The sequence below is a fragment of the Orcinus orca genome, chromosome 7 (genome assembly GCF_937001465.1).
Source record: "Orcinus orca chromosome 7, mOrcOrc1.1, whole genome shotgun sequence".
In the NCBI taxonomy this organism is placed as follows: Eukaryota; Metazoa; Chordata; class Mammalia; order Artiodactyla; family Delphinidae; genus Orcinus; species Orcinus orca.
In genome coordinates, this window is record NC_064565.1 from 38,705,933 (window position 1) to 38,732,249 (window position 26,317).

The 26,317-nt window shown below is 34.6% G+C and overlaps 1 protein-coding gene across 6 annotated transcripts in view; it reads left to right on the plus strand.

Moving 5' to 3' along the window:
• MBD5 (methyl-CpG binding domain protein 5) overlaps positions 1–26,317 on the plus strand; it is a 402,382-nt gene that overhangs the window by 20,385 nt on the left and 355,680 nt on the right. The gene's annotated exons all lie outside the window — the stretch shown is intronic.

Sequence of the window (26,317 nt, forward strand, 5' to 3'; positions counted from 1 at the left end):
AGTCTTCTGTTCACTACTGAAGTTTCAGAGTCACTGCTCTAGAGCTTTATGTATTATTACCAGTTCTGGCCTTGGCCTAGAAACAAGATTTTAAGTGATATTGATACTTGACTTACCATATGTTACCTACTAATTTCTTACCTGCCTACAAAATATCAACTAGATGCCTTTAATGTTAATGAGTTAATGAGTACCAGGATTATAAAGAAATGAAGTTATTTGTGCTGGGTTGATCATTTTAATTAAAAGAAATGTTATGAAAGAAACATTTTCGATCCTAGGTCTGTGGGTACATATGATGTACAAATTTAGATAAATTTAACTTATTTCTAGTCTTTGTAAAATATACTTATTTGCTCTAAAAATGTATCTACAGTTACTCAAGAGGTTAATAGACATCATACTGAGATTTCCAATGGTAGGTACTTCAAAATACTGCTACCCCAGAATAATTGAGGTTGAATACAGTGTGAATTTTGGAAAAATGAGACGTAGAGAATTATTTTAAAATACATAAATAAATGTACTTCAAATAAATGTACATAGTATTATGAACTATCTCCAGGAGTCATCTCTATATCTGAATGAATCAGCCTTATTTGTAATGCACACATTAAGTGATGGTATATAAATTATGCTGCTAAAACAGTTTAAAGACTGCTTGAAAATAGTATGTAAAATTTGACCAAACATTTCTGTCCAGGTGTTGTTAAGGTCTTAATTTATTTTTGCTGGTTTCCTTCATAGATAAATTCAGGGTTGAACTTTAGACTAATAGGGACATGCTGTTATTTTAAGTTATTGCATCTGGATTAATGAGCTAGTATGCCCATGTAGCTGAACTATTTAGTATTAATGCATAAACACTTTTGTACTATGACGCTGAGAGACAGGTTTTGAGTCCAGTATTCTTAGGACATTTCTTTAAACACAAGAAAAAATTCCTTGTCAACAATTATACCATATATTTTAGTCAACTTTCTCACTAAACATGTTGCTGAGAGTCAGGGAAGATCAAGTAAAATGATGTAAATTACTCACTGAAGGCTTTTTTATTGATATGAGGAAGAAAGTAACTATAAGGTGATCAGTGGGTAAGTGAGAAATACCATTTCTGTGTGGGAATAATACTTGTACTATTGTTATATTATTGGTAAAACAAAAAGTCCTATTAATGTTCATTTGTATATTGCTTTCTTAAAAGGAAATTAAAGTTAATTCAGTAAGTATTATGTAAAAATCTGTTATTCTAAGGTTTCTGGAAAATATATGAAAATACCCTATAGATTTTTTCATGTCTCCTGTGATCATCCAAACTTGCATAAAAACAACAGTTTAGATAGTTATTCCACAAAGATTTAAAATTTAGTTTGTGACCTTGTCACTGCATCTTTTTTATCATAAAAGAATGTACTTCTTGGGGCTTCCCTGGTGGCGCAGTGGTTGAGAGTCCGCCTGCCGATGCAGGGGACACGGGTTCGTGCCCCGGTCCGGGAAGATCCCACATGCCGCGGAGCAGCTGGGCCCGTGAGCCGTGGCCGCTGAGCCTGCGCGTCCGGAGCCTGTGCTCCGCAAAGGGAGAGGCCACAGCAGTGGGAGGCCCGCGTACTGCAACAACAACAACAAAAAAAAGAATGTACTTCTTTTATGGTATATTTTTCAGTGTATTGAATTCAGTTTCTTGTTCCCTTTGACTTCCTCCTCATGTGTCCCTCAAGGGCACACACACGTATGTTCACACACGCAAATGGTATACAAAATATAATATACACAAATAGTATAGTTTATCTCTGCAGTAAAAATTACATTATATTTTCATATTTGACACATGTATTGTAATAGCTAACTTTTTGATTAGCGTGCTAACTGGTACATAATAAGTATGTATTTTATTTGCATTATGTCATTTATTCCACACAGTCATCTTCAAAGTAAGTACAATTTTTATTCCCGTTTTATAGATGAGAAAACGTATTGAGGTGAACTAACTCAACCAAGGTCACGTGATTAGTAAATTTTAAACTAGGTTTAATATCAGTACTTGATTTCTTACCCACTATGGTTTACTAACTTGGAAGGTGACTTTAAAATATGGTTGACCCTCAAACAATGTGGTTGTTAGGGGCACTGACCCTCCCTGCAGTCAGAAGTCCACCTGTAACTTATAATCAGCCCTCCATATCTGTGGTTCCTCTGTATCCCCGGTTCCGCATCTGCAGATTCAACCAACAGTGGATCATGTGGTGCTGTAGTATTTACTATGGAAAAAATCCGCATGTAAGTGGATCTGTGCAGTTCAAACCATGTTGTTCAAGGCTCAGCTGTATATCCAAAGTCTTTATATTAAAAACAATATTTTTTAAAAAGCTAATGTAGATTCTTCTCTCTCATGAAGATACTTGAAGGAAAGATACTAACTTACTTGCTTATTATGTGCCAGACATAGTATAGACATTTTTATATGTAACAATCCTTATTTGTAAGATAGGCTTCGTTATCCTCTTTTACAGATTTAAAAAGTAAGGGTCCACTTGTGTAACTTCCTAAGGTCATAGATTATTTGGTACAGGCAATATCTGATACCGTAGTGCTTGGGAATGGTGAATAAAACACTGAACTTGGATTAAGTGACTTTCTCAAGTAGCTTGGAGACTAATTATTCCAGGATAAACGGCAGATTAAGAGTTATAGGGGAAAATGTCCTCTAGCTACCAGCAAATGTAAAGAAAAGATGTCATTTCTCTTCTTTCTCTCTTGTCTTCATGCTATTAAGTATGTTAGGATTCTCTGCACATAGCAATTTAGAAGTTATGAAGACTTTTACTCCTCAGTCCTAGAATGGATAATAAAACTATGTCTTGATTTACGTATACAGTCATAGTCCATGCAGATCAAATCAGTTCACCAAGGGTTTGTGGTTGTTTTAAAGAAGGCTTTCTATATACCAGTGATGTTGTGAAAGAAATAAGATACAAGATCTTTAAAGGTTTTATCATTAGTTTAGAAGTCTGCATAAACACACGTTAATTTGACAATATATGATTAAGTCCTAGAGTGAGTGGTTAACGGTACGTCCCAGAGGTCCTTCAAAATCCGCATTTATATAATTAAACTTATAAATATCTCCCACAGACCTCTCTTCTGCTCATATTTACTCTCTTGGATGTTGTCATCCCTGTTCACCCCAGTTTCCCAAGTTAGAAATGTCACAGTCTTCTGCCACCCCTTCCTTTTCCTCCATAGTCAAGCAGTCACCAGATCTTATAGAATTTGTCTCCTTTCTAATCCATAAGTCTTTTCAGTTCTATCTTTGTGTTAGGCCTACTGCTGCTTCCTTAGCTCATTCCTTGGCTAGGCAATGATAGTATTACATAGTCTCTTTAGTTAATTAATTTGCCTCTAGCTTTCTCTACACTAGTCCATATTCTATCTTTTACTGAAGTTAGTTCCCAAACATAAATCTAGTTATGTCATGACCCTGATTAAAAACGGTAAGAGGTACCCTTTCATTTTGGCTTATGTAAAATCTTATTTTCAGTCTGGCTCATAAGCCCTTTATCTTCACTATTTTACTTCAGCTTAGACCTCCAGCCTCATCTCCCATTACTTCTCCTCTTATTTCTTTTCTTGCAGCTCACCCAGTTGCTTCCTCTCCAAGGTTATGTTGTGCTTCTTCAAGTCCCTTTGCCTTTACATAAGTGCTATCTTCTGTACAATGCCTCTTGCCTTGCTGCTCCCCTCCCTCACAACCCAAAAGGACATAGTTTTACTATAAGTCTGAACTCAGATGTCACTTCCTATCATATCATCCTAACCCTTCTCAAGCAGAATTAATTTGCTCTCTCTAAGTTGATGGCATACACATTTATCTTTTATCATCTGATAAGGTAATTATCTCTACTTTTAGTGTCTATCTACCCTCAAGATTATGAGGTGTTTGCTTTGTTTTTATTTGTACTTTCAAATCTAGCCCAAGTCATAACAGACGCATGTCCTGGGTATATTTTAGTCATTAAGAACATAGGCTTTGCAGAGAGTCAGACAGACCTGGATTGAAATAAGGGCCCTGCAACCAAAAGGAATAGAATACATTTTGTGTGGAGAAAGGGGAAGTTCTGAAAAGAAAGGAACATGGGCAATGGCAGGTCTGGATATTTTTCACATCCTGCTTGGCCAGGATTAGAGGCAGGTAATACCTCAAAACCTACAGAAGGCCCAACTGGGAAACACAAATTCAATTAGCCAATATTTTTACTAAACACCTTGATACATGCACGGCTTTTTGCTACACAAGCACTAGGAGTGTGAAGATGGGTAAGACACGGACTCTGCTTTTGAAAAAGTTCAGCATGAACAAGGAAGATAGACATGTAAGTAAATATAATATCGTCTACAAATATATATTAATAAAGTAATTGTGAGGAACAGAAACCCCTTAGGAGAATGTCTCCTTTGGCAGAAAAACCTCAAGTCCAAAGTGCTGCCCTAGCAAAGTTTTAAAATATTAATTGGAATTCTACAGATGGGTAAGATGGTAAGGGCTTGGTAGACTGAGAACAGCATGTACTAAGGCATGAGGTACAGAAGCAGCAAAAGTAGAGAAACCATTGTTTGTAAGATTTCATGCATATGGTTATCTTAGCCTTTCAAAGCAGCCTCTACTAAGATACCATAGATAACACCCAATTTAAATGTTTACATATGCTCTCTTGAAACAATCCTCATATCAATTTGTTATATCCTTTCCCTTTGAAATATAAAGTGGGTAGGAGCATGAACTTTGGAGATCAGAATTTGAGTTCAAATCCTGAAATACTTAGTTTTGCGAAGCATTTTTACCATTTGTAAAAAGGGGTTATTAACTCTATCTATCCCGCAGGGATTTTAGAAGATTCAGAGAGAATGCGTGCAAAGCTGTTGGCACAGTGCCTGGTCCATAAGAAGGTCTCATCAGGACTCCATAAATGTTAACTATGTTGTGACTCCTGATAGGCCTTTTTAAAAATCTTATTTATTTAAGAAGTGATTTATTGAGTGCTTACTGTTTATTAGGCGCTGGAATTACAAAGATGAGTAAGGCACAACCTCTGCCCTTGAAGAATTTATAATTTATGAATACATGCACTATATCCTACTACATTTTGAGAATCAATAATTAATAACCTGGAAAATGCTTTGGGGGTTGGTTATAATAATAAAAAAAACTGAGAGAAGAAGCACCCAGATGTCTTTGGGGGCATTAGGAAAGTGTTTATCAACGAAGACTGTGACTTGAAGAATGAACCAGTTTGCTGGTTTAGAGTTGGAGGATGGAGAGGAGTGAGGCTTTTCAGGGAAAAGGAAGAGCATATTCAAAAGGAAGGAGAAGGTAACATAACTCGTTCAGAGAAAGACAAATGGTAGAAAAACCTCTAAGAGAGGAAAGGATGGGAGTAAAAAACATGCAGGGAACTGAATCTTCTCAGGTGAAACTCTGTGCTTGAAAAGTACCCCAGAGGGCCTAAAGTTACAACTTTGCTCCTCTAGAGAAGTGATAAATTCTTTAGGTTGAGTATGAGAGAAACCTCTGAAAAATTGCCCTGTCTCAGCCTGGGGTGCTGGGGTGGTCCACTCATCAGGCATGAAGTCTTGCCTAGTCTAAGCAAACACTGCCAGTCCTCCGAACAGTGAGCACTAAACACTGGGTCAAAGGGTGGGTGGGGTAGGAGGAGCAAAGGAATGGGAGTTCATTAGTGATGTTAGTATCTGAGAGATGGTGTCAGCAGCAAAAGTAAAATTGTCCATGTTGTAGGGAGACAGTAAGAAAGAAGAAATTTCCTGTGGTTGCTGAAAATTTCTGGAAACACATGAGATAGATTAACCAACTAGACTGTGGTTTGATGGACAGCACCCCAAAATTGGACAGCACCTTAGCTCTCTAGAAGCTAAAAATCATGTGGATTTTGTAGAATATCCCATGGAGTCAGCCATTCTTAACCTTTCCTTTGAGCCAAGGGAGGAATTTGGGTAGCACTAGAAATTCCTAGAAATCTTTGGTTAAGCATTAGGCATAGAATTTTCATCTATTGCAATGATTGTATTTTTTTTCTTTGTTCTATTAATATGTTAGTTTCACATTGATTAATTTTCAAATGTTGAACCAACCATGCACTCCTAGGATAAATCCCACTTGGGTGTCATATGTAATCCATTTAGATGCTGCTGGATTTGATTTTTAGTATTTGATGATAATTGTATTTATATTCATAGGAGCTATCGGTCTGTAGTTTTCTTGTGATTTCTCTATTTGGCCTTGGTATCAGGGAATAGTGGTCTCATAGAATGAGTTAGGAAGTATTCTTTCCTCTTGATTTTTGGAAACGTTTGAGAAGAATTGGTGTTAATTTTTCTATAAAGTTTGATAGAATTCACCAGTGATGCCGTCTAGTCCTGGACTTTTATATTAGAAATTTTTTGATTATTGATTTAGTCTTTTTACTTGTTCTAGGTATATTCAGATTTTCTATTTCTTAGTCAGTTTTGGTTATTTGTGTGTTTCTAAGAATTTGTCATTTTTGTCTCGGTTATCTAATTTGTTTGTCATACAACTGTTCATAGTATTCTCTTACAATTCTTTTTATTTGTATAAAGTCAGTAGTAATGTCCCTGTTTTCATTCCTGATTTTAGTAATCTTAGTCTTCTCTCTTTTTTACTAGGTCAGTCTAGCTAAAAGTTTGTCAGTTTTGTTATCTTTTAAGAGAACCAACTTTTGGTTTTATCAGTGTTTCTCTTTTACTTTTCCTATTCTTTATGCTTTATCTCTGCTTTAATCTTTATTACTTTCTTCTTGCTTTGGGTTTAGTTTACTCTTTCTAGTCTCTTAAGGTGAAGATTATGTTATTGATTTGAGATCTTTTTTCTTATTTGATGTGGGCATTTACAGCTATAAATTTTCCTCTTAACACTGCTTTCACTGCATACCGTAAGTTTTCACATGTTGTGTTTTCATTTTCACTTATATTAAGGTATTTTCTGTTTTTTCTTGTGACTTCTTTTTTGATCTATTGATTGTTTAGAAGTATGTTGTTTAATTTCCACATATTTATGAATTTTCCAAATTTTCTTCTGCTGTTGATTATCTTATTACATTCCATTGTGATCAGAACACACTGTGATTTCAGTCTTTCAAGCTCAGATACACATTTCCATTATCACTGAGAATTCTCTTGGTTAACACTGCTCTAACATAATGCTCTTTAAAATGTTCCATGGACCAGTACTGATCTGCAGACTGTCACTGGTCTGTGACACAGTAAGTCCAGAAGTTGAGAATGTTTAGAAACTTTCACAGCTGCAACATCCAAGCACATGACCAGTTACCTCATAATGCATTTTTATTGTAGTTTACATAGTATTGATCTAATCTGTGATAGATTGGAAATTTTAAAAAATACAACTGATTGTTCACAATGGGTAATTTGAGAAGTACTACTCTAAGGTAGGTTTACATAAGAATTGCAGGATCACAGTCTATTCATATGTTCAACTTTTACAAGATAAATTCAGTCTGTTTTCTAAAATCATTGTATCAATTTATACTTCCACCACCAGGGAATGAGAGTTTCCATTGCTCTGCTGTTTCTCTGACCCTTGGTATTGCCCACCTCCCACTTTTTTTTTCAAAGTTTTGCCATCTGGTAGGTGTGAAATGTCATCTCATAGTTTTAATTTGCATTTCTCAAATTACTGATGATAAGTATATTTTCATATGTATATAGTACACTTGTGATTCCATTTTGTCATCTTAGGAATTATTTATATGTCTGGATACTAATCCTCTGTTGGTATGTTGCAAATATCTTCTCCTGTTTGCAATTTATTTTTATGGTGCTTTGATAAGCAGAAGTTCTTAGTTCTTTTTGTGTCATGTTTAATAAATTCTTCTATAACTTCTTTTTATTTTAAAGTTTTGTCTTTCACATTTAGGTCTTTGTGCCCACTTGCACTTGAATTTGATTTCTGTGTAGAATTTGAGATAAGGATATAATTTTATTTTTTTTCCTATGTGATTAAGTGTTCCAGGATTGTCTCTTGAATAGATTCTCCTTTACCATTGATTTTCAATATCAAATTGGCCTTAAGTTATGTTTTAATATATGAATAGGTCAACTTCTGGACTCACCATTGTGTTCCATTGATCAATTAGTCCAATCCTTGCCTTAATTGCTACACCTTTAAAATAAGTCTTGATAGCAGATAGTATAAATCTTGTCATGCAGTTCTTCTGTGGAAATTTCATGATCAGTTTGTCGTTTGTCTTTTGTATGTTTGTTATTTATCCAGAAAGCTTACTAAACACTCTTTTTTCATTCTAATAATTTATTTGTACACTCTTGGGGTATTTTTAAAATAATCATTCTCAGCAAATAATAAAACTTTTGTTTGTTCCTCTCCAAACCTTATACCTATTATTTCTTCTCTTTGGCTTCATATGGGGGCTAGAATCTATAGTGCTGATGGCAATGGACATGCTTGTAATGTTGCTGATCTTAAAAAGAATGCTTTCCACATCACCTTTAAGCATGACTTCTTTTCTTGTGGATGCCTTTTATTAGATTTTTAAAGTCCTCTTCTGTTCCTAGTATTAAAAGTTTTTATCATGCACAAATACTAATTTACATTAAATGCATTTATTGAGATGATTATATGATTTTTCTCCTTTAATCTGTTAATGCAAACGTTAAATTAAATTACATTTAAGCGATTTCCCAAATTAAACCAACTTGGCATTCCTGTTATAAAACCAACTTAGTAATGTAATATCTTTTTTATTCAATACTGGATTAGATTTTAAAATGTTTACTTTGGGCATTTTGCATCTCTATACATAAAGCAAGACTGTTCTGTAATTGTCTTTTTTTTGTAAAATTAGTTGATGAGTTTAACCTTTTTTTTTTTTTATTCTCTGGAAGTGTTTGTATAAGATTACAATTTTGTTTCTTGAATGCATAGTGAAATTCACCTGTAAGCCATCAGAACTGTTGTTTTCTTGTGAGAAAAATGTTAACTTTTGATATAATTACTTTAGCGGCTGAAATATATTTAGGATTCTAGTTTGTTCTTTAGATAATTTATTGGATTTTTGGGGGGTTCATCTGTGTCATTTATGTTTTCAAATTTATTGGCATAAAATTATTCTTAATATTCTCTTATCTGTTTAATCATATGCATTATTTGTTATATTCCATTTTTCATATTTAACTTTTTAATTTATGCTTTTCATGTTGTTCATGATTAACCCTGTAATGGCATTATCAATTTTGTTCATCTTTTGAAGAACTAGCTTTTGGGTACAGTGAGTCCCCTACATACGAAGGAGTTCTGTTCCGTGAGTGCGTTCGTGAGTCCAATTTGTTTGTAAGTCCAACAAAGTTAGCCTAGGTACCCAACTAACACAATCGGCTATATAGTACTGTACTGTAATAGGATTGTAATGCTTTTCACACAAATAATACATAAAAAACAAAAACTAAAGAAAACATTTTTAATCTTACAGTATAGTGCCTTCAAAAGTACAGTAGTACAGTACAACAGCTGGCATATTAGGGCTGGCATCGAGTGAACGGGCAAGAAGAGTTACTGACTGCAGGAGGGAGTGGAGGTGGGAGATGGTTGAGCTGAAGGATCCTCAGCAATAGGAGACGGAGGGCAAGCTGCAATTTCACTCACACCTGACACTGATGGAATGCATGTTCACATCTTTGAAAGTTCACAACTTGAAGGTTCATATGTAGGGGACTTACTGTATATTGATACTTACTATTGGCTGCTTATTTCCTACCTAATTTCTTTCCATAACTATCTGTATTATTTTCTTCCTTCTACTTTTTTATTTTGCTTTATTCATTATATATTATGCTGACTTTTAAAACTTTAATTTAGATGCTTTCTCATTAATTTTCAGCCATTTATCTTTCCTAATGTAAGCATTTAAGGCCATTAAATGTCCACTAAGTATTGCTTTAGCTGTATCCTACAAGTTTTGATATGTATGGTTTTTGTTAATGTTTTCTTATAAATATTTTCTGATTTCTGTTGTGATTTCTTAAGTGACTTCTGAAGTTTTTTAAAGTTCTTTTGTTTATTTTTGGTTTTGTTTTTGTTTTGCCTCAAGCCTGTAAGTGTATCTTTCTTGTTACTGATTTCTGCATTTAAAGGCATTGTGGTCATGGGATGTGAGCAATATGAAGACCTTGTTACTTAGTAAAAGCACTATAATTCTTAAAATCCTATACTATAATACTGGGATCAGTTTTTCCAATTTTAAATCCAACATGCTAAAAAAAACATATATATATATATATATATATATTCAGTGTACCTTAGGGTTTGTAATTTAGTCAAGTGCATTTGCAGTACTATCATTACTTAGGTTTTTCCCTTCAGTCTTAGATCGTAGATATTAGCAGTAGCATGAAGAGAAGGCCCACAAAATTATTCCCATACCTAAAAAAAAAAATTAGGTTCTAAAAACTCTTACTGAGTTGTTGTTTTATTTTCTAATTTGTTTGTTTTGTTTTCTGGGCCCTGAAATGAGTACTGTAAATCTGGTTCAGATTTATTGATTATAAAGAACAGACATTAAAATCTTCAGTGTGATTTATAGTTCATTTCCAAAGACTTTTTATCAATAATGATGTTCTTTACCCTGTACTTTTAAACTCCACAAAGAATAGTGTTCTTAGAGCACTGTTTAAAGGGAGGAAGGAGTAACTCTCCCCTCCCTACCTTTTATCTCAGAGTTTGGGTCAGCATTTTTCCCTTTGTTTTTTTTTCCCTGCTTCCATCTTACAGTATGTATTACATTTATGTAACATTGAACTTTTATGTATTATTTAACAGTGTCATGAACTGTTTTCTCTGACTGCTGTATGTTAGATACTCACAGATAAACTACAGATTAGGTAGTGTCTGTATTTTCCAGGTAATGAAACCAAGACTGAAATGCTAAATGCCAGTAAATGGGACAAGCCAGAGTTCAAACCCGTCTCACTCCAGTGTTGCCAACATTTATATTTGTGTAAGTTTTGTTCTGTAGATCTTTTGTAGTATGTGTGATCTCATTAAGAAGCAATTTTAGACCATGGATGGCTTAACATGTCCCAATATATGAATAGTTGTTTTGATTTTTCAGATTGCTTTAATTTTATTTCCATTGCAAATGCTTAAAAAAGATTTTCAGAGGCTCTAACTTGTTTACTACTAAATATTCCCCACTGTCATTTATATTTAGTTTCATCACTTCATTAAAAGAATGAGCAAAGTGTGGTCATAAAGGTTGATCTGTCTCCCCACATACTTTTCCATTTATCTCTAGCTTCTATATAGAATAGGTACAGTGCTTGAAGTTTTCCTCGAGTAGATTTCATTATTTCTGTCTGACCTTAAAAGATTTGTTCAAAGAATGTCTGTTAGGCAAAAAGTTTGCTTGAGTTATTAGTTTAAAAACTTCCTGCTAGACTGCATTTTTTTGTGTATTCAACATGGCATTCCAGAAGAACATAGTGGCCTTATATGAGCTTGGTCAAAACTTCTCCTGGCTATTTCAGAAATTAAGTCATTGGAACACAGTGAAAGTGTTTCATGAGGTATATTGGATGGATGGTTGCATACATGGGTGAATGAGTGAGTAAATAAATGGAAATTTTGCATATAAGTTTTTACAGTAGCTAGTCTCCTGTGTGTGTACCTTTGTAATGTTGCTAATATTATAGATACAACAGCAGCAGAAAGACTTTCTGGATGAAGAACCCTGGCAAGAACTTCTTATTAATCCTTCATTGTGGTATTAAAAAAAAAAACAAAAAACTGATGTATCTGTTTCTGTAGTTTGCATATTTTCATCATACCATGATTTATAAATACATATTGAACCCAAGAGTTGTCAGTGACTTTTTTAATATGAAAATATTTGCACATGTGTGAAACCTGGTTCTAACAATTGAAGAAAAGTATAATTTACTATTTGCTTTCCATATATACAGTAAACTACAACATTCACACGTTTAGTAATGGAGTGCCCATTAATCAACTTTTCAGCCCTATTGGCATCACCAGACTCTTTTTTTTTCCAGCTTGATTGAGGCATAATTGACAAAATCATAAGATATTTAAAGGGTACTATGTGTATACATATGCAAGGTGAAAGGATTCCCTCTATCAAGTTAATTAAGGAATCCATCACCTATGTTTACCTTTCTTCCCTTCCTCCCTCCTCTCCCCTCCCCTCTCCTTCTCTCCCCTCCCCTCTCCTTCCCTCCCTTCCCCTCCCTCTTTCTTTCTTCCTTCCTTCCTTTCTTTCTTTCTCTTTCTTTCGTGAGAACATTTAAGTTCTATTCTCATAACAAATTTTAGTTATACAATGCAGTGCTATCAACTGCAGTCACTGTGTTTACATTAGAATTATCATATTCTTAAGTTTGGATATAGTACAGCAGTTTTACCTTAATACATTAGACTAGTAGAAATGTAATTAGTATTAAGTGAGCTGTGCCAATATACTAGTATAATTAAAATATTGTTTAATAGTCTAGATTTAAACATTTAAAATTATTTTCCAATTAAGAAATAACCAAAGGAAATTCTTCCAGTTTGTTACAGTGAGGGTTAATTGTACTAATCTGCTTTTATGTTGCATACACTTGTAAACTGATTATTTTAGGGCCTAACTGAGGTATGGACTGCCATTCCAAAATTCATTGAAAACTTCAAAGTAAAAGATTTATTTTGTTAGTATCCTTCTTAATAATGCCCAGAATTTCGAGTGTTAAACAGAAAACTTCACAAAAGACATTTAAAAAAATATTACTTCCAAGTTTCTTTTTCTTATAATGACTGATTATTTGTTTTATAAATATATTTTTGTCATTTCTCCCTAAATGACCTTACCTCAGTCAAATCATGTACCATTTTACCTGGCCTTTATAGATGGGGATATGGGTCTGCTGTTTATCCTGTCACCTTGCCATTTTATTATCTGTTCATTTTCTAACTAAATAGGCTTTATACATGTTTCCACCAAGATTATGAAAAGGTTAGATAGGACTTATTTCTGATGATGATACCCTTTATCCCTCCTTAGATTCTTTGTGTGTTATGCGTTTTCTTCTCCACTGCAAAAAAGTTTCCCAATCTCTGGGTGTTGCAGTTTTTGAAATAGTTTTTGAGGTTTAATTTTGTCAAGGTGTTTAAAAATAATATAAATAATTTTTTACTAATTTTTCATTTTTTGAACATATTCGCAATCCCATAGAATTTTTATTTAGAATGTAACTCCTTTACAAAATGTTCTTTCCTTTGTCATAAATAACCCTGCTTGCCTATTAGAGATACAAGTCAGACCGATCTGTAATTATAAGAATATTGTAATTATAAGTAGCTGGTAATAGTATTTAAGTGATCAATGGCACAGTGGTGAGGTTTTTTTCTTTTTATGTTTCTCTTTTCTGTTTTTAAGTTTACTTCCTAGTCACTTCGGTAAAGCTAGGAAGTACATAAAACTAGAAGGAACCACTGTTAAGACTTCAGCATGTTTCTTTGTTTTTTTCTCTACCCTTTCCTCCCTTTATGTTTTTTCTCTATACCTGTGCATTGTGTATCTAGTTTTTCTTAATCAAAGAAAAGGGGAAATTTATGCTATTATAAATATATTTCCATGTTATTCAAAACTTTTAAATGTAATATTTCTTTGTGTATATACACCATAACTTAGCCATTCCCTTAATGTTAGACCTTAGATTGTTTCTAATATTTATTATTCCACGGCAATAAGTATTTTTTTACATAAGACTTTATCAGCATCTCAACTTCCAAAGGCTAGAATTCTTGAAAATGAAATTCCTGAATCAAAGTTTATGAAGTTTTTTTTTTTTTTTAATGTTTTGGCCACGCCTTGCGGCATGTGGGATCTTAGTTCCCTGACCAGAGATCGAACCCACGCCTCCTACATTGGAAGCGTGGAGTCTTAACCACTGGACCACCAGGGAAGTCCCTATGAAGATTTTTAAAGCTATCTTTCATATTGTCAATTTACATATCTACTCTGGCACTATATTAGATTGTCTTATTTACCATTGAATGCTTTGGGTTCTTTCTTCTTTAAAATCTTTAATTTTTATTTCTTTGTATCCTCAGGATATTAAATGTTTCTCATGTACTTTTTTACCATTGGTACTTCCTTTTGTTTTAATAGGCTATCCATTGATATTCACTTTGTTCTTTTCACCTATTGAGGGCCTAATTTTTTATTTATGAATACATAAGAGTGTATTGTATAGTTTGGATATTAACATTTTGTCATGTTGGCTGAAAATATCTTCCCAGTTTGTTTGCATGTTAGATTGAAATCAGAATTATCATAAAATCGTTTTACAAATTCTCTTCCTGTTGGCAGCCTTAACCTTGAGATGAATAAATATAATAATATATACACATGTATGATATCATTTTTGTTTTGTTTTGTTTTTGGTGCGAGGAAAGTTGCAAGATGTGAAAATTTGACATTACTTCCTAGAATTTTAATTTGTAAAAAGTAAAAAACAGCATGGTTCCTGCTCTTAAAACACTTAGTTTTTATTCCAAATTTGCATATTTTCTAAACTACATTCTTTTGAGCTACCCTAATCATTGAAATTTGAGTCCCTTAACATACTTTCAAAATGCATATAATTTTATATTTTGTATTTAGTAGCTTAAATATTTAACACTTTGTCTATATTCTATAAGCTCAGAATAATATATAAACTTTTGCTGAAGTCTTCTTGTTTTAACTTCATGTAAATGATATTTTGTTTTGCAGATGTGTGATTACTGTTACAGGCAAACGAATATCTAGTTTAAACTTAGGTTTAGGAATTTTTAATAATTAATGGTACTTGAATCATAAAATTGTTCCTGAGTTTTAACTGTTAGTATGATTTTGGGGGGTGTCATTTTTCTTTCCACCACTGGCATATTCTGATAAGGATTTCTGAAATATTGTATATACTACGCTAAAAGGAAAAAATATATATATTGCAGATTCTTTTCTAGAAAATTACAAATTGTCTTGGAGAACACAAGAATTTCTGAGAAGATGTTTACAGATTCCTTGGCATCTGTGACCCAGTTTGAGAAGCAATTTGCTTAGCCTCTCTCTCAGTACTCCAATAAAATTTTTGAGACTTATCTTCATCACTAACAGGGGAAAAAAAACACAAAATGTTTTTAAAGAAATATGAGGTACACATTACTTTTAGAGTTTGTTTTAGGGATTGTGGATGGATTGAGTACCGATGTTTCTTTGGTTTCTTTAGAATTTAAGTTACTCTTCAGATGTTTTGAACTTGTGTCTTTCCTGAAATTTTAGGAGCTTTATACATTTCTTGTCTCTGTTTTAGTTTAAACCTTGCCATTGAAAAACATCCAGATTTTAATTTACCTGGGAAATAGAAGTAAAATAAATGGCAGGAACAGAAGTTGGGGATCCTTAGGATTCTTTCTAAATTGTATTGCCCTAACAAAGGGGTCAACACACTTTTTCTGTAAAGAGCCACCCGGTAAGGCCCTGAATGTTTTATGAGCTAGACTCAACTTTGCTTTTGTAGCACAAAACTAGCCACTGACAATACATAAATGAATGGCATGACTGTGTTCCAATAGAACTTTTTTTACAAAAACAGACAGACAGTGGGCTTGGTTTGCTAATTCCTGTGCTAATGCATATTTTGGATGAGACTGCCTACGTGTGAACAAGGGCTCACTTATTAAAAAAAAAAAAAAGTTGGTGATCTTGATGCGTCCTCTCTAATGGCCCCTTTTGCCATCACTGTACAATTTATACATCCTATAAAACCTATGAATATACCAATTATAATATTGCTGCTTTCTTATTTACCAGTATCTGAGACCTTTGACCTACAGACCCTGCCCAACCCAGTTCCTAGTCAGGGTATTAGTGATCTCATTCTTGGAAATTAACCTTTCTGCTTTTTAGCACATTGTCCAAATGCCTAGGTTGAGTCTGTAAGTGCTCTAATGCCAATAAGGTATACCCTTCTCCACCATTGTCACCCTGTTTGATCAGACTAGAGTCTGATAACTTGTCCAGTATTGGTAAACTTCCATTTCCTGGGATCTCATGGGACTGCAGCCTCTTATACCAGGCAGAGAATCCTTATGCTTCTGCCTTATATAGGATTGATCTCAGGAAACGTACTGCTTCTACTACTTATCTTCATGTGTCATCACTACACAAAGATCCCTTCCATATTGCTCCTTGTACCAGCTAAGATCATTTAGAAGTTAGTGCTACCCTAGATCAAATCTACATTTTTCCTCATAACACCTTGGACACTCTAATTTTTGCTGCTCCTCACGTTTCTCTGCGGCCAGCTAATGCCCCCAGCCCCAACCATGTCCATTCCCAGCCATTTTTCATAGGGCCCATCAAGCCTCACAGCTGAGCTCACCCTCCTCTTACCTAGTGACAAAAGAGCATTAACTTTGAGATAACTACCTGGCAAATAATTGGAAGCTTTATGTTGGCCAGTTTCCCCTCCCTTCCTTCCTTCTTCCTTCCCCTCCTTTCCTCCCTTTATTCCTTTAGTAATTGATGTATGAAAAACAATACTTAAAATATTGACAGCAATTTGTTCTTTTGTATAGTCCACTGCTTTTATATTGATGTATTTCTGATAACATACTCGAGAGGTGAAATTGTATATTGTGGTCACTTCTTGATACCTAAAATTATGGTTCCTGCTTGTCTTACCTCCTTCAAGCCCTACAACCCAGTGATTAGGTGAGATTCTTTACTGCTTTAGAGTCTGACAGAGTTGCACAGCCAGCATCTGAGAAAATAAATTTAGGCATCACCACTTTCCAAAAGGAAGATTTGGGACTAGGTAGCTCCTAACATCATCCCCAGTTTTCAAATGTATAAGCCCCAACTGCTCAGAGAAGAAACAGGGGAAGGGTGAAACATCTTTGCTTTATTCTGGAGCATGTACCAAGAAGGGCCTGGCAGGCCTCTTTCCAGCCTCATAGTCCCCCATGTTGAGGCTCTCCTCTCCTCATATATCCTGGTATTTCCCAGCGTTGTTAAGGCAGAAGTGGGAGGAAGGTCGGTGAGAATAGCTTTAAGATTGGAGGAAGCTGGACCCCAGTAGGCTGTGTGAACCTATCAGTTGAGGTTCCAGCTATCAGAAGAGCAAACCTTTGAGTTTGGGAGGTGTTTCTGTGTTTTCCTAGCCTGTGAACGTTCTCTATCCCGTAGTTGAAACCAGACTGTTTTCTTTGACAGTAACAGCTCAGAAGCAGTGTTATGAACATTTCAGATCATCATTCAAAAAAGATGTAGGGGGGCTTCCCTGGTGGTGCAGTGGTTGAGAGTCCACCTGCCGATGCAGGGGACATGGGTTCGTGCCCCGGTCCAGGAAGATCCCACATGCCGCGGAGCGGCTAGGCCCGTGAGCCATGGCCGCTGAGCCAGCGCGTCCGGAGACTGTGCTCTGCAACGGGAGAGGCCACAACAGTGAGAGGCCCGCGTACCGCAAAAAAAAAAAAAAAAAAAGATGTAGGACAGCCATTTTTAGGAAAGGAAATTAATATAGGGATATCACAGTATGAATTAAAATGTGAATTAAAATGTGAGTTTTTTCAAAGCTGAGTGTGTTAAATTAAATGACCGCCTGTTAGATAAATTAGAGATGACATGGAAAGTGTGGGATAGGAATGTTACAAAATAAAATGCTAAGTTAGAATATTCTATGGATTATAGGGTTTTTTTTTTTTAATAGAAAACACTGTAAACTCTGTGCCTTGTGTGATTTTTCTTAAAGGTAGGAAGATCGTCTGTTGATGCTCATTGGCTGGAATATATTCAAAGCAGAGCTGAAAAGATGAATTTAGCATTTAATTGATGTGTGATTAATAAAACATATCTGTTATTTGTATGTTCCAGAATTAAGCAGATGGTATTGTTAAAGCTTTGGGGATAGGGAGGGCCAAGAGGCATTTACATTATTTTCACTGGGTAGATTTATAGGTATTTATTGATTTTAAATGCTGTGTTAATAGGTAAATATTTTACGTTCATCTGATAATGATGCCTCATCTCTCACAATCTACTCACCTTAGTATTTCCTCCAGCAGTACTAAACTGTTTTTAAATCTACCACATATACTATGTTTTTTCTCACCTCCAGGGCTTTGCTCAAGCTATACTTTCAGTGAAGAATGCACTTCATTTATCTGTGCTTGTTTCATTCTTATTTGAGATTTGGCTTGGACATACTGTCAGGCTTCTTTTATTCTTCAGAGAATTTTTGGCACCATCCAGTTTTGTACTCTGTCATGTTAGAATTTTCTGGGAACGCCTAGAGAGCAAAGATGGCGTTCCCAGCACCTAGCATAGATCATGGCACATCAAGGTGCTCAATAAGTGTTTCGAACTGAATATAGATTTAAGGCTAGTTGTAGCTATTCTGGTGAATACTAAGAAACACAAGTTAATGTTGTTAGAAGTTTTGACTCTATTCACAGTAACTGTGCAAAATAGAATACAAAGGGTGCATACACTCTGAATATTCATTAATTCAGTACATTTATTGAGCATTCACTCTGAACCAGACACTATGCTAGATGCTGAAATGTCTATGAGCTTCAAATGTATCTACATCAAAAAAAGTATTTTGAACCCCAATTAAGAGCCACTCAGTAATTGTTAGGCATTTTTGTTATATTTGATTTTCTTTACAAATTATCATTAGACATGGAGCAAGATAAAGTCTTCAAGAATTCAGTAAACACCTTATCTCATTTGCCAAGACATAAATAAATTTTTCTTAAGTTCTGATACCTCCAAGACTCAATAAATTAATCTGTATCCTATAGATTCATTCCAGATGACTTGTTACATAAGTAAATACTGTTTAGGATCTCACTCTCAATGTTACTTGAAAAACAAAAACATTGAATTTAGATTCTATTTTTATTCAGCTGTTAACTGGAATTAAAACAAGTGGAAATAGGATGCTGTTCAGGGTTACAAAATAATTTCATTCAATTCTTTTCCCCTGTCTTACACTACCCCCTACTTCCATCCCTCCCCCTATCCTCCAAAGCTGACTTTTAAAATCTCATGATAACTGAGTGGTCATTCTTACGCTCATCTCACACCGGTGCTATAGAAAGCATCTTGCCCTGTGTGGGTAAAGGTTTAAGAAAACCTTTTCCCCTTCAACATGAGAGTTTGACCTTCTGTTAACTGCTCGCTCTGTTTCCTTGGTAACCTGATAAGGGTAATATATCAGCTGTGTCACTAGGCAACATTGCTTATGGTAAAAATTGATAAACTTCATCTGTACTGATAGCACTACACATACCTGGCAGGAAGCCATATCTTTGGGTTTCCCTGAATGTGGTGACTCTTATAAATGGATGTGTCCCTTGAAGGGATCCTGGAAGCTATGCCTATGGAGTTGTTACAAGAGATACTGACACCTGGCGGGGCATGAGGCCTCTAAATCAGTGCAGCTTCCTCATCTGTCTGATGTGGGTCTCATTTGTACTGAAGCCATGATCTAGGAGACCATTACGTGGACTGCTACAAGGACTCCTACAGAAGAGGAACAGCTGACACTGCCCTGCTGGCAAACATCAGTACATGTCCTGTAACATTCTGGGTAGACTGTTGCCTGCTGTAGCTTGTGGTTGTCCTGTGAATCTGCATATTCAGTTTGATCTAAGATTTTTTAGTGTGGTTTGAGCATCTGGCAACGTACACTTTGTTTCTGAGATCATGCTAAGGAGAGAATGTATTGGAAGAACAGAAGCAGATCTTAGATTAGTTATTTCACAGTAATGCTCCCTTTGAGATCATATCTGAATCCAGGAGTTTTTTCCACACTGGGTTGTAGAATACTTCCAACAAGTAACTTCTGTTGGAGAAAGTCTGATTTGGTTGTACACTGCAGTATTTATTTGTTCATTTGTCAAGTATTCCCACTGATGGTGCATCGATAGTTTCCTTTTTTGTGGCTTTTATGAATTAGGGATCATCTTAAGAATAAGGAGATGATGAGTGATAATTGTAACCAGTTAGCACTTTGTGGGTACCTCATTTCACTTTCACTGTGTCGTTGCTCTCTGTACCATGTTGATAGATTCTTCATCTAATTTTACTAACAGTTACTCAATTCTTCTATTTAAAATTTGCCCTTCTAGATCATTTATAAGAAAGGATTTCATTCTCTGGTTATAATTTTAAGTGATGTGTTGTTACCAGTAGGTAAAGGAAAATATCACAAAGGTTCTTAAGAATTGAGAAAACACTTTAGACTAAAACCCAAATTTTTAGCTAATGCAGGATTCATTCATTTAATTTTTTTTTTAATATTACAGGAACGAGTAGTTCTCTTTCGAAAAATTGTAATGTATGGATAAATGAGAGTAAAGTTTCCAAATGTGTAATTTCATTGTTCAGAGATACCCACTGTTAGTATACATGTTTTTCATTACATACCTTTTGTTACTCTGTGTGAATATACAATGTAAAGGTAGAGGGAGGGAGGAAGTGAGAGACAGAGAAAAAGAGACATATCTATTCTATTGTAATTTTTTTAATGGGATCAAAATGTGCATACTGTTACACAACCTTTTTTCATTTGATACATCGTAAATATATTTTCATGACAATACATGTTTATCAACATAATTTTAAAATTCAAGATAGAATTATACTAAATGGAAGAACCATAATTTGATCAATCCACTATTGTTGGCATTTATGTTTTTTCCTTATTGACAGGAGTCTTTCTTAAGAGCTCACAGTAAATGGTTATATAGCCAGTGCTTTTTTCTGGATTTAACATTTATATAAATGTCACCTTATACTATGTTACTGTGTTTAGCAGCTGTGTCACAATGCTGGATAATAAGGAGCTTGTGGGAAACTCTACAGTAGGTGGTTCCTATTTATATAAAGTATTGCTAAGCCATTTTATCCTTATTTTTTCAATATCTTCATTAATTAAATAACACAAATACTGAATAAGATCAAAGGACAAAAGCATGTGATGCTTCCGTAAAGACTTCTCTGTATATCAACATAGCACTCTATTTTAGGGGTAAGATTCAGTCACTGGTGCTTTTATGTGATGATATATGTAATAACCATTTCAGTAATTTGAAATTTGTAGTATGTTTGCTACTAGTAGGACAGAGAAGTAATCCCAGCTGCTTTATTCAAAAGTATCACCACAATTGTTAAAACATAAATCAATAAGAGAACCTCTGGAAAAACAAACCAACAAAAAAATCCTCAGACAGAATGACCATTCTGTTTTATTATGGTGGTACCAAGGTTCTTTAATGGAGAAATAAGTAGAGTACCAGGTATAAAAGTTTGAGGGCATATCTCTAGTTCACATTTCACCATCTTGTCCAAAAGTGTATTCTGGAGATTTTTTTTTTCATTTTTGCATTGTTAAACTTTATGCCATTCCTCTGATACTACATAGCACATTCTAGATTGTTAGAATTATAGAAAAGTCTGGCAACTTCACTGCTGTGAAAATTGGAAATACGGAAATAACATTATAAAAGAACTTAATACTATTTTGTTTATATAACAGTCTTTTAAAATGTAAGTAAAACTTTAATATTACTATAAATTGATGATAACTCCAAGTAAAGTAATAATTTAACTTTAAATTACGTTTAAACTATGTCTATAAATGATAGACATAGTTTAAAATATTGAGAATTATTTTTATTTAAAGTTAAAATCACTAGTATCAGTCTAGTAGATTATATTCTCTCCCTCTTTCTGACACACTCCCAACTGTTTTACATATGTAAATATAGATATTTATGTATGATGTATTTTTCTTTATGTGTGTGTATATATAAAAATGTGGGTTTATGTATATGTACATATAAATATGTGAATAGTTAGCAGAGGGCCACAGTTATTGAGGCAGACATTGTGCTAAGTCACTTTATATTCTCATTTAATCCTCCTAATAATCCAGTGAAATAGATACTCTTCTTATCCCCCCCCCCTTTTTTTTTTTTTTTTTTTTTTTTTTTTTTTGCGGTACGCGGGCCTCTCACTGTTGTGGCCTCGCCCTTTGTGGAGCACAGACTCCGGACGCTCAGGCTCAGCGGCCATGGCTCACGGGCCTAGCCGCTCCGCGGCATGTGGGATCTTCCCGGACCGGGGCACAAACCCGTGTCCCCTGCATTGGCAGGCGGACTCTCAACCACTGCACCACCAGGGAAGCCCTATCCCCCTTTTTTGAGATGAGAAAATTGGTATGTAGAGAGGAGAAGTGACTTGTCCACAGTTACACAATCATTAAATAATAGACCTTGGGACTCAGACTGAGGTCTCTCAATGCTTTAATGGTATTATAGCTAATATATATGCCCAGTATGTTTCTACCTGTTGGACTGTCTGTTCATTAAAGATGATCTTAGATGTTTTCTCTGTGCTAGTTCAGCATTACCCATTTCTGTCCGTGAGTCCTCCTAGGTTGCTCTCTGTCTTTAAAATGCATTCTGTTTTAAACACTTTTAAAGAACAAAACTGGTTGTTTTTGTCTTACAAATTTTTCTTAGAAGATGTCATGTTGGATAACTCTCTTTTTAGTTGAAAATGGAATAAATGGTTAACATACTGTGAGTTTTGTAATCATTAAGTTTTGTTTTTAAATAATTTTCATGGTGCGATCAAATACTAAATTGGAAAGATTATATGAAGAAAAAATTTAAAGTTCTTTGGATAGTACATGTTTACAAAATGTCTTACATGATCAGATGTTATCTTCTGGAGGAAATTATAGCTAAGTGTACATATCTATTCACCTTCTTTTAATCATTATATGCATCTAGAGAATTCAGTATGCCTAATTCGAACATAGTTTCTGCCCTGATCATACTATCTAATATAATATTAGCATTTATTATAATAGATATAACATCTTGAGATATACTGAAAGTCAAATACAAAACACATTTAGTTAATGGGACTATGTATACATATATTGTAGTTACCTGAAGTCTGCATAGTGAAAATGAGTCATCATTTAGTTAAAAATAAGTTTACTAAATTATACCGTCTCACACAGTGTCATCCCTTGGGATAATATATTTTTGGATGCAAAACAGATTCCCGTTTTACTAGGGATCAAACATCTAAAAAATTTATGGGCCAAAATACAGACTTTTGTCTTTATAGGTAGTATTTCTATTTTAGAAATTATCAACATGGTTTGCTCTGTTTCTAAAAAATGCTTTTAGAAGTATCTGTGTTATACAGCATAAAGAAAAATACTGGCTCCTTTCATTGTGATTTAGTTCAGCTTATTGTTGTTTTTTTTCTGGGGATATAACCTATATACCAACCAAGGGTTTGATTGAGTAGTAAGTTGAATGCTTTTAGGTTTAACACATCACATAGCATATCACTTTAGTTCTTCAGGGGGCACCTGAATTAGTTGTTGTATAAAAACTGAATAAAATGGCACTTGATTACCCCCTGACAATAGAATATTACTTTCCATGACAGGCTCTTATATTATGAATGTATCAGATTTATTTATTAACTCAAAAATTTTATCATTCTAAATTTTCATATCTCCTGAAAGCTAGATAAGTTGGGTCTGACTGAGAGTAGTATTTCCTTTACCAGGGGTAAATGTTTATGTATGTTTTCTCTAAGTTTTCTAAACTACAGTGATTTGACTGAGAACTATAAATTTCTGTTTTATTTTGTTAATGTTCTGGAGTACACATATGTAGCCCTAAAGTTTACCCTTTTAACAAAAATGGCATAGGACATGAAGTGATAGATGCAGTGAATACTCCATCTAGGTTTCTTTGAAAACCCAAGGCCTTAGACCCCTCCCATAGAACTGGCCAAGAATCCTCACAAAGAAATATTTTAGTCTTCTACTTAGTACCTGATTTAATCTAAATAGCCTGCTCTCCTTAAAAGTGTGAGATTCTTGCTGTGATGATTTTTTGTTACTGTGTGACAAGAAGATGGATCAGGTCAAGACCCTACTGTAGTGATGAAGTCAGTTTAGAAGAGAAAAAGGTCACTGTTGCCTTAATTTTAGATTTACTGTGCTTTGTGTGTGTGTTGGGGGAGGTGGTAGTAGGTAAGTCAGACTGCACATTAAACTCTTTCTCTTGATGTACAAATAAAACTCTTGGACTTAAGGGGAGGGCACATTGCTAAAATTGGTGGGTGTGAAGTTAATATTAAAATTCAGTGTTGTAATTGTTTTTCATGAATCAGTTTAAAACCGTGTGAATGATTTTCTTATCCCTTTTCCTTCCTTGCTCTTTCATTTAAAAACATTGCCTCGGTGGAAACAAAAAATGTAGTGCGTATAAGTGGAAAGTAATAAACCTCAAAGGAATAGAATTTTTTATATGAGGAGTGGCAGTCATGATTTGGAAATGAGTGGCTGGAGGAATGTTGACCTCCTACTTCCCCCAGCCTCTGGGCGGGGGAGGCTGTTAATCCCCAGTGTTAATACAAGGGTGCTGGGAGAGTAAAGGTATCCTTCTCTAGAAAGGGCTACCAGAGAAGGGTGTCCTCTGGGTTTCTATTAAGGCAAATAGGTCTCTAGACGTAGCATTTTGTGAAGACAGTGAGGCATAGGGGATTGTCAATTGTTAATTATTAATTACAGTGGCAGTAACAGAGGTGCAGTAGAAAAAGCATTGTCGGAAGGGATTATTGAAAAGATGCCTCAGGGAAGAAGACGAGTAGAATGAGGCAACCAAGGAAGACTATAGATGACTCTGGGAGTGGCTAATGATAATGGGGCTGTAGGGCATATTGGGATAAACTGGATTTAGTCAGGTTTGTTTCTTGGGTTTTTTTGGTAGTCACAGGCAAAAGTAAAAACTGATTTACTCTGTTTGAAATCAGAATAGGAGTCTAGAATCCTGCCTGCGTACCTTTTTTCCTTGTCTGATCTCTATCCCCATTACCTTTCTTTACTAAAGCTCTAGACAAGGGTAAGAGAAATGGAAATAATTGTCCTGAAAATGTTATAATATTAGCTATTAGAACTTTTTTCATTTATAAATATTTCTATATGTATATCTAAAAGCAGGAACTCATTTTTTAAAAACCCATACTATTACTATCACACGTTAAAAAGTTAGAAATAGTCCTTAATTATCATCATACATGTCAGTTTCCAGATTTTTTCCAGTTGTAAGTTTGGTTTTTTGAGGGGGTTTTTTGTTTGTTTTTTGATTTTTTAAAGTTTACTTGAATCAGGATCTAAAGAAGATCCATACATTGCAATTGGTTGATGTGTCTCTTAAGTGTTTCTGAATCTATAGCTTTTCCCTCTCAGGATTAATATTATTGATTAGATATACTTTTATAGATACAATTTCTCTTACAGGGGTTTTAGCAAATAGCAATCTATACTGTAAGAAATATATGAGAAAGTACTTATCCAGTTTCTTATTGTTTCTACATCAATGTATTAATGATCAAAATAACTAGTTTTCAAGGAAACAGGAAATTTAGTAATTAGCCAACTTATTCAATTGTAAATAACATCTGTATAGTTGTTTTCTTAATTTTCCCTGCAAATGTGATCTTATAAAGTAACTATCCTAAAACAACTATACCCCAATTAAAAAAAAAAAAAGTAAGCTGATTATCCTATCCTGGTTAGGAAAACAGGTCATAAAATTGAAATGATTGGTGATTTGCCCTAGATCACCCTTAGAAACTATTTGAAAACTCAGAGCACTTGATTTTTTAGCAGAGTGATAAAGATGCCTTTGTCTTTCTGCTTTGTACTACAGCCAGGTGTGAATTTTAAAATAGGTTGTATGTAGTCTGAAGATGAGTATGATTGGTACTGTATCAATCAGGATAGACAATATTATGAAGTAGTGAGAAACAACCATGAAACCTCAGTGGTTTAAAACAACAAAGGTTTGTTTCTTGTTCTCCTTGTATGACCATCATGATCAGAGGTATCTCTGTTCATAATAATCACTTAGGGACCTTATGGAGCAGCCACCATTTCAATCATTGCTGATCATCAAACTGGAAAGAAAGGGGGGAGAAAAGAGCCCTGGAAGGTCTCACATCTGCCATTAAATGATCCAGACAGAAGTAACACATCCAATCACAAGGAGGTTGTGAAGTTAGTCATCTACCTGCCTCAGAGTAAAGAACTAGTTATTGGTAGGCAGGACAAATAATATTGTAAGTAATAATTCTGTTACTGGACTGTTGACAGATCATTC